At 42.7% G+C, this 13120-nt stretch overlaps 2 protein-coding genes across 5 annotated transcripts in view; both read left to right on the top strand.

Moving 5' to 3' along the window:
• Rh5 (Rhodopsin 5) overlaps positions 1-13120 on the top strand; it is a 216355-nt gene that overhangs the window by 82320 nt on the left and 120915 nt on the right. The gene's annotated exons all lie outside the window — the stretch shown is intronic.
• Positions 6155-13120, top strand: part of Lar (tyrosine-protein phosphatase Lar) — a 212662-nt gene continuing 205696 nt past the window's right edge. For all 4 annotated transcript variants that reach the window (XM_076901469.1, XM_076901472.1, XM_076901470.1 and 1 more), the window contains exons 1-2: positions 6155-6345; positions 7227-7333. The gene's annotated coding sequence lies outside the window, so the exon portion shown is untranslated. The remainder of the gene's footprint in view (positions 6346-7226; positions 7334-13120) is intronic.

The raw sequence follows: 13120 nt of genomic DNA on the forward strand, positions 1-13120 counted from the left end.
TTTTGTGTATCGTTTAGCTCGAACGGGTGTACGAGCTCGTTAAGCCTTTGAACTGTCGAATGCGGTGGTTGTTCGAGTTCAAGCGATTCGTATGTAGTTTTAATACGCTGAGTATGGAAGAATGCAAGGGTAACGTTGGATGGTGTATCGTGGATATTGTCCTACGAAGATCGTCGTACCGATCTCTTATCGCGAGTTTCGCTCGCTTGGAGAACAAAGAATCGTTGAACGTCCGACCCGCGGCTATCGAGCGATCTCGTCTTAGAAACACCGCCGTGAATGCTTAAAGAGCGTCCCACTGATAACGCTCTGCCACTAAGACTTCCTATTCCTGGCCAGCGACTGAAGAATCTCCTCGAATTCCGATAAGAGCGTTCGCGTATCGTGCGGGTCGCGCGATTCTCTTCGAGGCGAACATCGTCCAGTTTAACTGCTGGAGTATCTTCGATTCTTCGATCCTTGGACGATTTTGGTGGCTGGTTTCGTTGTTGCACGGTAACCGACTGAAACGCCGCGTAACATTCGACCGAGCGCGATTCCCACCGCCACCGCAGAAGTTGAAATATGTCGCTGACGGAATTTCGAATCGATCCGTCCAATTGAACGTCACTTCGACGAATTTCCTCCCCTTTTGGGGCGCGCGAAAATAATTAATCCCTCTTCTCCTTTGACAAATCACGCGACCACGTGACTAATCGGCTATCGCGATAACTTGCTCGTACGAAGGGGGTGGTAGAAGGGTGTGGAAAAAGGGGACTCGCGAAAGATGAAAGCGTGCATAGTCGAGGGTGGCGTTAAGAATTAAATGACGATCTATTTCGTGAGATATCAGTTTCAAACGATCGAAACGGGCGTGAGAAATTATTTCGAGAGCGATCAGTAGTGGCGCGCGTAAATTCGTTACGACGCGTTTAAGGGAGGCTGGATGGAGGCTGCTTCGAGATGGAGGTCGAGAGTGTCGTTGCGTGTCACTGAGCGAAGCGAGAAGAAGAATCGTTGGTAGAGGAGATGTGCCGCGAAGACGAGCGAGCGCAGGATAGAGAAAAGACTGTGGAAAAACGAATCCGAGTAAATGGCCACGGGGAAGTTTAAAGAACGATTCGAGATTAAGAATCGACGGCGGCTCGTTCGTAATCGCATCTGGGCTTTCGCGATCGATTTACGTCGAATTTCCAGTAAGGTTCCATAGCTTACCCAAAGATTTATCCCGTGGGAAATCAGTTAGTTTCGTTCGTTTGAACGAAATTCGTGGCGGTCGAGGACGGGCAAAGGCTCGCCCTCTCGAGCGGCTCGAATAATCGGTCACCGAACCGTTAAGCTCGATAGTCGATGGTCCACCAAATTTATGTGCACACTTCCTAACCGGTAGGGATAAAACACGGCCAGCTCGAGCCCCTCCAACCCTCTCCTGGTTCTATTCAGTTCCGTCTTCGTCTAGATTCCAGACACCCGGTTATCTCTTAGTGGATACACCAGGTACGCGTTGAAACTGCGCACGCACCCCATCCGGTTCCCCAGGAGCCTCGCAATCCCCCTTAAACGAAATTGCAGAGGCAACGCGTAAGCTCGCCATGCGTGAGGAAATTACAAAATTGTCCCATTAAATGGCTGATTATGCATCCGTGCCAGTGGGGTTATACGTCGATTACGCTCGCGAGTTTTCCGCGTGATTCGAACGATCGATGGGGAATGGAATACTCGTCGTCCTGGATACCGTTTCTCTTCTAATTACCCTCCTACCTTTCCCTTATTCGTCTCCTTATTCTCTTTCTCTTCTTTCGTCAGTTTCATCGCAATGACGATGGTCCGTTCGCGCGCTCACGTTGTTTTGCGTGCGTCGAGGAATTAATTTGAAACATAAATCAGTTCTTCAGCGATCAAAGAGAAGCGCAATTACAAACGCTGCGCTTGTAATATCGTTATTTATTGGGAACTAGTTAAATATCAGCAAGGTTAAGCTACTCGTACCTTCGTCGCGTATAACACTTGTTAAATATAAATAACGATCATCTCTGAACCGTATTAAAATTACACAGCTTCAGAACGATTCGCATCAGCGCGTCTTATAATCATCATAAGTGAAACTCTGACTTCAAGTGATCTCAAAGTTACCCCAATAAAAATCGAAAGCAAGGAGAGCATAGAATCTGGTCGCTACATTGTCAATAGATTTCTTTTCATTATTTTTCTTCTCACTCAGACAGAATGTTAACCTTTTTTTCCACCCTCTACGAGAGAAGAAAGTCAATTTTTCATAGCTGCGCGACACGCGTGAGGAAAATTGTCCTTCGCGCGCGTTACTGTGGGCAAGTTTTCAAATCTGGCTCGCGAGACGGCTCGTTCGAACTCCCGCCACTTTCGTTGGCCACGACACACACACGCGGGTCCGCGCAGAGGTGCACGATAATAAAGTAATCCGACGGAAACGCGCGCAAAATGGGAACTGTCATAAACATATTCGCGGGATTTACCGCCGTTACATTCTACTGATATATACTTTATTAACAACTACTGAAATGCATTGTTTTACCGTGAACCGGATACGATATGCAAACCGTGTAGGCAATCACACGATTTGTACGTGAAACGCAGAAACGCGAACGCGACGAGTTTCCCAAATGAACCGACTCCGCGCGATACGCATATATAGAATAATTACGTATCGTGCGGGTATTTCGCGATAATCCTCCTTTCGAATCCTGCTCTGTTCTTTTCTTTTTCTTTTAGTTACTCATCTTTGTACATCGTTATCATCGTACACGCTGTCGCGAGCTCGCGTTAGATGAACAATCGATCGAGCGCTCTTTCATGAATTAACAGACGAGAAAGAAGAGACTTGTTGATTTGATAATTGTGCGGGTATTTCGCGATATCCACCTTTCGAATCCTACTCTGTTCTTTTCTTTTTTCTTTTAATTACTTATCTTCGTGCACGCTGTCGTGAGCTCGCGTTAGGTGAACAATCGTTTGAATTGCAACTAATCGATGAGATCGAGCGCTCTTTTATGAATTAACAGACGAGAAAGAAGAAATTTGTTGATTTGATAATTTTGCAAAGTGCGATTTCGTATGCGATCTGAAACGAATCTGGTCGAATTATTACCAAGTCAGATGGGCTGCGTTAAAAATAAGAGAGAAAAAACAATGGAGCCTCGATGCAGGGACAGTATTTGCCCTTTATTACCCCTTGCGCCCTCTGCGAAGCGTTATCACCCACAATACATAATTCACTCTATCGCATTACGATATCTTATATCGCGATATCGATTCTGATATAAGAATTGCCATCGCATTTACGATATCTTGTATTCTGATGTCGTAGATCGTAATAGCAACTCTGGCTTCAACTGAGAGGGCTCGTCGTACAGTCTGCGCCCTCTTTTCCCTCTAAAACGTCACTGCCTTCGCGTTCCAAACCCACGCGAGTCATCGTTTCCGTTATCATCGATCTCGAGGTCACGTCGAACTCGTGCTCGAAGCTGAACGCTTGGAAACCCGCGTAAAGTTGCACGAAAGTGGAACTTAATGGATATCGCGCGGTACCATTCTTTGGGAACATGATTTACGCGGCATACACTGCGAACAAGCATCTAAAAGGCTTTCCTTGCATTGCCAGAGCTCGCGCAAAAGTTCGTAAAGTAATCAGAAACATGGAAAGAGACCGGTACGCCGTACGCGTGGGCGCGCGCGCGCGCGCGCGTACACATTTATACGAGTTTTAAACTCCGCCTCCGTACCCTTCACTCCCGCGCAACTTTGCTATCTTTCCGGTATACCGTCGTCCGCAAACGGGAACGGAAATACACTTCCAGCCTGAAGTTTTTGGAACTATATTTTGACGTTCTTACGAATTATTAATGTAACTGGAGAGCCGAAAGACACCGCCTTCTTTCAGTTTATCCCCCTCGACGATGTAAAAATAATGATTGTTCGCCTCCGCGCGCCTCGTCCTGCTAACTTTTCACGCCAATTCGATGAACCACTGTATCGTTTCCACAGCGCGGAGGCTGTTGTTCGAAACTTGGGAATTGTGCGCGATGCAGATGAGCGATGTTATGAGCGAGAATTGTATTAGTGTCGCGATTACACACGACGCCAATTAAACGAGCCGTGCGCTCGTGGCTGAAATCGAAGCGGGAAGTCGCGGAACTTCGTTCGAATGTTCGTCGTGTGAGTTATATCGCGCCTTCGTACGGTGGCAGATAAGTGAACTCGCGTAACGACACTTAACACGCCAGGTTTCTCTTTCTACGCTTCGAGCACGATGCTCTTGTCTCAGAAAGTATCACGGATGCATCCACGATGCTCGCGATTCGTCGAATTCAACATTTGCCGCTTAAAACGATCGCGCACGTCAGTTTGAATTGAACAGGGTTCGATCTATCGAACCGCGCGACGCTCGATATCGATGTTCTGACACTGTGCTCGTTTGAATGCTTCCACTCGTTGAAACAGATTCGACGTAAGGTTCGAGAAAGGATAATTGATCACAGATAATTGAATAGATGAAGAATGAAGTTTTGGTAATTACGGTAATTGTTAAAGTAGATGGTATTTTTGTTTCAGATAATTGTTCGATATTAAATGCGAAATAGTCCAACGTTTGAACTGCGATACACGTAGCGATATCTGGCGGTGAAACGATGGTACTATGCTTGAAACATTAATGAGATTGCGAGTTTGCTGTTTCTTGATTTTCAAGATGTTCTTTTGGTACACTGAGCATCAAAAGCACGCTGAAATTTGTTTTCTACTTGGCTTCATTGCAATCTTCCATCTGTGATATAAATTATCGATAATTAGAACCAAATGACTGATTTTTAATATGAATGGTATCATCTAGCGACTGAGTGGTGAAACTGTTCTCAAAATAGCGAAGAAATACAAAATTTGTTACTTTTTGATACTTGGAACCTTGCTGAGGATTCAGAAGATGCTCAGATTCAATTCCTGTTCAACATTGCCGCAATTTAGTATAAATATGACGATTTTGGTACCTGTGGCGCCATCTGGTGGCGTTTCGCGGAACTAATAACTTCTGTCGAGACTGCTGCATGGCGCCACGTGCATAGAATCCAACCGAATCACTTTGATTACTCGTAATTATTGTAACGAGCAGAAAATCGTATTCAAATTAAATATAGGATAATTCTCGAAGTGCCCTGAATGATTAGCAAGTGAAAATTATCTCGAGAACCAAAAAATAATTGTTAATTTATTAATATTTGCACGCTTTGCAGTACTACAGCTTCGCTGCTAGATGGCGCAGCGGGTATTCAAATCATTTCCATTCGAATTATTCGAAATTAATACAATCTGATTGATCGAACTAAAAATCGTCATTTGGATCGAATAGAATTGAATTTCTAATATTTCTTTATATTTTAAAATTAGTACCATGGTTTGGCCACCAGATGGCGACATATACATAAATTTGAACCAATTTCAGTCTGTTTGCCGGTAATTAATAAATTAGGCAAGTAATGTTAACGAAATCGAGTCAAATATCACTCTAAACCTTGGTTTCTTAAATTTTTACGCTTCTTTTTCAATTATTTGAAATTATTTCTTAATTAATTCTACGTTTTCACTGCCAGATGGCTATAGTTGTGTAGCATTAGAATATCGTGGACAAAAGTGACCAAATTTTTCGAAAAAAAAGCAGAAAGAACGCAGGCGTGCGCTTTATAAAATTACTTAATTACATTTTCTTAATTAAGTTGTCAGGTTCTTCCGTACGTAAATTTTGCTAACCTTCGATTTACAGTAATCGTCACATTACGTGAACAGTTTTGGAATTTGCATTGCTCGTGTCAAAGTTCACTTCAGCGATTATACTATAATTAATTACCACCCTGTGCTTAATTTAGAAACATTACTGCAGATATCGTAAGCTGGTAGAACTGGGAATTATTCTACAATTACGATCGTTTCGTTCCAGAATTCTTGAAAACTTTGCGCGACTAAAATAGTATGAGTTTACAAACGAAACTGAGATTATTAACTAGTAACACCATAATTAACGGTCATAGTTAATTATCATGCGTTTCGATGAGATTTATCGATAAGAAAGAATACGAAAACCCGAAACACGAAGTTCAAACGATTTCGTAAGTCCCGCGAAATGTGAGACTGGTGGGGGTAGATCCAATATGGCCGCCTAGTACTAAACGCTGTGACGACTGTTTTGTCAGTTTCCCAAAGTTATTGCCCTTTTTTTATACATTTTACACAAATTTTCTAAGTCATCGTGTAGCAGATAGATACAGTGTACGCCAGTTTACGATGTGACGGTGGGAATCAGATGTTAATGCCCGTTTCGCCGCCATATATACGAAAATCGTGGTGAGTGTTTTTCTCCACTGTACATGTTCGCCTCTGCCTTTCCACGGTTCGCATTCCAAACAGAGGGATTACCAATTTGTTTACATCGTACGTGGAATTTTTAATTACGCGCGACACATCTCCGTATACGGTCGCAGTTGGGGTGCAATGATATAAATTACATAAAACGTGTACAGGCAAGCATGCGTCGCATGTCAATTAAACGCGTCGGTACGTATAACCTCACAACTTGCGATGCTTTCATTTGTACTCGAGTTAACGATCGTCCTTTCGTTTTGGTGGATTCGTTCACTTTTACTTTCATTCTCGAGAATTTTTCCAGTATACCTTGCGATTGTTCGTTTCCCTTTCAAAATTGATCTTTCCAGACCATGACAGGTTTTTTATTTCTCTGCGTCACTTGAATTGTTGTTCAACAGTCTACTTTGAAACGTATTTGAGTGACATATATCTTCGACGTTCATTGTATCGTATGTTTTTCGTGTTGAATCGTTCGGTTAGGTATTCGAGTTTTGATACTTTGGGAAATATATTTTGTTCGTTGGTGCGTTTAATGTTTTGCGATGAAAGCGTCGAATTTTTAAGTTTCTCGTGTAATTATTTTATAAAGCACTACGCATATTGTTAATTGCGTTCCACATAATTGTTGTCATACCGTTGTCGTATCCGTCTTGTCAAGATTTTATTTGTTTTTACATTTGCTTTGATAGATACGTACTACAAGTGTAGATATGAAAGTAAATTTTGCGTTCATAATTTATTTATTTGTACATTCAACTTTTTAATATCTACGTATGCGAATTATAATATTAGGTTTATAAGTAAGACATTTGTAAATACAATGTTGAAATGAAATTAATTTTGTTCTTGTTTCTTTACAGGAAAATTTGAGAAAGGACCAATATTGAGAGCAAACATAGGTGCGTACCAATACAGCCATCCCGAGAGGGTATGAGCCATTACACTGAAACGCTAGTTGCAGACAAACGTATGTTTACTTTTATTTTCTGTTTTGTTTAGTTTTATTATCTTCATATTCAGTAACGTCTGTTTCTATTAAACTCTAGCACGTATAGCTTATCAAAACTTTATACAACTTGAGTAATCATTATTAAATCAATTCTATAAATATCACATAGTTAATTAGTGACATGAATCATTTCATCAGACATATAGATTGTCTTGCACAGACGATATCGTACAATGTTACCCTACTGGTGTTACTGATAAGCTATATTGCTCATGCAAAATATTTTAATTATACGATAAAATATCAATGGCTTGCAGAACATTACAATGATCAAACTCTGTTCTGATGTAACATATTTGCGATGTTACTGAATATTATAACAATTTTTCTTATCATAATTTTATTTGAGAAAAGTTGAAACGTATAATTTTAATAGTCAACATTTCTTTTATGAAACAGATTGAACTCATATTTCTTTCTCAGTAATATTTGTGTACGTTTTTGTTGATATATTTATTTTATATACAATTTTAAACAACATTATGCGGAATATATGCGTAGCATGAAATTTCATTGCGCGTTATCGCACTAAAATCTCAGAATATTTTTTAATACTAATATTAATTTCATGTTTATTTGTTTTTGGAGCACACGTTATTGCTTGTCGCAATTGTCGTTAATAATCACTGACAAGCGTTACCCCATTTAACGATTCTAATCAACATCTATTCATATCCTTCCTGTAGGTTCTTCGTTATCGAGCAGTACGATCTTTTGTCATTATTAATTTAATTGACGAATATACTATTCCTTCGTTATCCTTGGAAAACAGAAAATATTTTGTAAAACTGTGAAAACTGAAAGAAACGTGGTACCTTGACTTTCAGTATTTCAGAAGTTTTCTAAGATATAAAAACGAATTAAAATTCTGTATAAATTTTGATTTTCTGTAATCATTATCGATGAGATACGTTTCTTGGGTTACTCAGAACCATTGGAAACGACGGAAATATTTTTTCTTCGCTGATGATTTCTGCCGATGACGGAAATTTTTGGTTTCTGCGAATGTATAATCGACGATAGGCAAACATTTAAATTATCGTCGATTATCATAGATATCATAATTACCCTATAGTAATTATGTTGCCCATACGTATTGTTATTTATCAATAATTAGTATGTATCTCGCGTTGTTTATTGTATCGCGATTCCAGAAGACTCCCCGTAATGAAATTAAAAAAGGGAAACTGGAAGTTGATTAACTGTTAATTGTACAATAAATTGCCACGATAAATGGCCGAGATAGTGCCGCGGGATTGGAAAAAACTGCAATTTCTATCGTAAATATTGGCCATCCGGAAACAAAAACAATTTCCCCCGTCGATGCTGGTTATCATCGAGCAACAAATACTTCCGTCATCGATAATAATTACTGGTAATTGAAAGGGAATTTTAATCATTCGTATCGATCACGTATCGCATTGTTTTTTTAATTACATCGACTCCCCGACGATTTACCAAACATTTGGCGATTGCCATCTCGACTGATCCAACTTGATCAACGATTTTTCAAATAAAAATTGCAAACGATACCAAACATATTACTTGTGTCCCTGAAGAAACGAAGGTAAGTCTGTACCGACGTTATTCCAGCCGAGTTACCGGCATTACCGAGATCGAATTACCGACCGTGGCGTGACCCGTTGCGGGTGCACGTATGCAGTTCAAATACCTTTTTATCAGCAGCAAATCCGTACCCTGGCCACGAAAATATGCAACGAGAGCCGTGCAATTTCGCGTATTGTACCATTGGCTGAACTCGATGCGTTCACCTTTTGTACGGATGGAATTTGCAATAAAAGAATTCGATCACCGCCACGTAAATTAAATACCAGGATATTATTGTAAAGCGGGAAAATTTGCAATTAAATGCGTGATAGGGAGAAACAATAGCACGAACCTTACCTGGTCGTGTAATGCGATATAATTTTTGTTTAAGAATGCAATAATGGGATGTACGCTTGGACGCCACGTTTGAATTTGTAATCGTACGAATGTTCGAGAGATAGAGGATTATTTCGTTAATTAACGGCTACGAGTGGGTTCTGGTGTACTTGTTTTTGTGCGGTTAAGAATGATTTCTGAGGGTGGTTAGGAACAGAAAATGGGGATCGTAGCTGGGTTTTAGCCGTGACTCGTGCTTGGCTCGTGTTGGCCTACACGCGAGCTCGCTTCCGATTACGCGCAGCTGCATATTATTTTTAATCGTTCAATATCTTACCCGAACCGTTGTGTGAGTTTCGAGGGAACGCCACGATTATCCGTAATTGGATCATATTTCTTTTTATTCGCCTTATGTCTACTTTGATCCATTCCGTTTCCCGTCCCGTTCGTGTCTGTTGCGGCCATTTTTATTTTCCGTAACCCGCACACGATCGTTTCCATAAATCAGCCCTTTCTGTGGAATAAATTTTTCGACAAATTACCAGATAACTCGTGCGTTCAACAGAGAGGAGTTTGAATTTTTGCGGCAGAGTAAAATAACAGGGTGTAATATGGAAAGTTCTCTCAGTATTCTTTTTTTTTCTTTCTTTCCTGTGGACATTGTCCACTCATTAGACTCTGGCTGTTCGTCGTTCGCTAACCGTTTTATTGTAACACGACGATATCTGATATTTCAGTACGAATTACAACACATTTCGACCCTTTTTCGTTTCTTTACGACCTCGTCGTCTCTGAACGCAGGAGAGCGTTAAATTCGACATGCAATCAGAGCTGGATAGGGCGGAGGAGGGTGTTAAGAGAGAAAAAACACCCCTCGAATTAAGGTCGAATTGTAAAGATCAACATTGTGAAAATGATTGCGCCGTTTTATACGACGCTCGGCTACCGGTTGAAAAACGGTAGCCAGGAACGGCGAGATCCTCCGAGCAACTAACAATGGAGGAACGGGGAAACGCGGGAAGAAAAATGTACGGAGAATGAAGGAACGATTGGCGTGGGCGGCGTGTGCAGCCCGTTGGAAGCGGTTTAAATGACTTTAATGACTCCGCGATTACGTCTGCCACAGTCACGGCGGGTTAACAGGCGATAAATAAAACGCGGACGCGAGTACAGGCAACATGCGATCGCGTTCACTTCAATACTCGCCGTTCAGAAGGAAGAACAAAAGCAATGAACGAGATTAGAAGATCACGGCTGATGTAAAGGCGTACGCAACCAGGAGATTGTCCGTCTTCGAAAATGAAAAGCACCACGGATGACGGAGCAAGAATTGGAGAACCCTCGAAGATACCAGAGAAGAACACATACCACGGATGTGTTTCGCGGGAGACTGAAAGGGGGATGAAAATTTCGCGTAGCACAAACGTACGCGGAATTGTAGGAAATTTCTGATCGCATCTCTCATAGATTAATTAATATACGCCGACACGGTAATTCTCAGGAGCGGTTGTACGCGTTTAATTACATAATGTCAAGCCAGAGACACAGTGGCTGGATAAACGGGCGCGGATGGGAGGCGGGGATCCAGCGTGGAGTTGTACGTTCATAGATCTTTTAGGAAAACGCCAGGAGATTCGAAGTACGTATGTATACTCCCCGCGAATTGCGGTGGAATCTCAACCGAGCCATGGTGTAACTACTGCCCGAGGCTGACGCTCCAGTACTACTGGCTTCGTCGAGTAATCCCACTCTTACCTTTTCTCCAGCCCCATCGTTCTCACCCCCGTTCTTCAACCTCTCACCCTGTCCCCTCCTCTCCATCGACCTCCTCGCCTTTCTTTCTTTCTTTCTTTCTTTCTTTCGAGAGCTCTTCGAGTCCCTGATCTTTCTTGTTCCGCGCGCTCGTTCCGTTCCCCTTCGCCGTCCATCGCGGGCACTTTCTCGCAGATTCGCGTGCTAATTAATTAAGAACCGCCCATCTCCCGCGCGAGGAAGGGTTACTCGAAAGTGACGAGACAAAATATCCCTGAAAGTTTGCTCATTTCTCAGGACTTCCGGCGACGCTACGCCCCTCCCGCTTGTATTTTAAATATTAGACTACTTTTAAACACTTTTTACAATGAGGATTACCTTCTGGTCCGCTAGCCGTGACCCTTTCGCGACCGCGACTGATCGTTTCGTCGATACTCGGGACACGACAGGGTGCGATCGAGGGACGCGTTCGAAATTTATCAACGAATCCTTGTAAATTAAAGTTGCACAATTTCGCGTGACTGTTCGCACCGATACGTTTACGTCGAATTAAGTTCTTCCACAAATGAAACCGTGAAGACGGTTCCACGTAGGATCGCAAAGGGTTGAAATGAAGCGGTTCGAGAAAGGCAAACAGTCATCCGATTTCATTACTGTCACTTAAAACGCGAGTCGATCTTAAGCTCTGGTTCCCTGTATTAAATACGCTTCGTCGTATCACGGTTAATCCCGGGTAAACACGGGGAATCAAAGCGTACGAGAAGAAACATGTTTTTAATCGCAAGAGGAATTCCAACGAAGAAAATTAAACGGCTTACTTTGCGAAACGTGCATTCTTCCTCGTAACTGAAAGCGTGTTGCGAAAGAATTACACGGACGCGTATTACTTTCGATTCACGACGATAAACTCCAACGCACCTTCCCCACGATCTTACATAGACTACCCTTACCAACGCGCCACGCGTATCGCGTTTAATTCTTCATCCCTCTGTTTCAAAATGTTCGAAAAAACGCGACGAGTCAGTTTTAGGAGGTCTCGCGTGATCGATCGATCGCCAACCGGCCACCAGCTGTCCAGCCAGCGAACAATGGACATTAGCTCTGATTAGGACATGCAACTGACACCGTGTACGTAACCTACTCTGTATTCCTGGAGGGCACAGAAGGTAGTACGTTCATGGTGATCCAAGGACCTGGTTCCATAATAGTATTAGTACAACGGTGGAGCTCACGGTAGAACGCCCAGGAACCATGCAATCATCGGCACGCGAGAGTGAGCCCTGTTACCGGTGGTGATAAGGACTACAATCGGGGCACCGACCGACCGGCCACTGACTGGATGGTTTCCACCCTTAAATCGGTTAAATAGCACTCCCTCCTCTCGTCCCCTGTAACACTCGTCCACGACGGGGCAGAATTTTCAGTCGGGTCGTTATTTTTGCATTTTTATAGGAAAGAACAATCATAGAACGATTATGCCCGCGGCGAGCGCCCCCATCGACGGCCCCCATCGCGGTGGCGAATTTAGTTAGACCGGATGGAATTTACTTATCGCGGTAAATTGACAGCCGCTCGAGTCTGTGTATATATGGCGGCACGTAGGGCGAGGGTGCTGAAACACGTACGCGCGAACTTGATGCGATTTAGTCAGAAGAGCCATGACCAATGGATTTCCCGAAGTCGGCCCCTTCTACGCCTTCGGCCGCGTCCTGGGCAACGACATTTCGCGTTCTCCGCTTTTATACAGTTGGAACGTGATGACATTCCCGCCAACTTTTCTCTTCGTTTTTCTTCATCTTGCGTATTAACGATTTCTCTCGTCATTTTTCTTGGCATAAATCGATGATAATCGCTGGGAGTACGTATCATCGAGGCATATACGTGTGTGTGTGCGTGGTTCATACATGTACTTATTTATGGTCATGGAGACGTACGTAGTATTCCAGACGGGCGTAAGGCGGGCTGGTAAATTTCAGGGCGGATACCCCCTCTGAAACGTACCCAGTACACGTATGAAAGTGCAATAAAGAAAAGTGGCGTTCGTGCTCGGGTGAAACGCGCCGCAGCCACCGCCACAGCCGCCGTTTACTCTTTCCTGGCGATTTATTT

Source organism: Xylocopa sonorina, chromosome 9 (genome assembly GCF_050948175.1).
Source record: "Xylocopa sonorina isolate GNS202 chromosome 9, iyXylSono1_principal, whole genome shotgun sequence".
Lineage (NCBI taxonomy): Eukaryota > Metazoa > Arthropoda > Insecta > Hymenoptera > Apidae > Xylocopa > Xylocopa sonorina.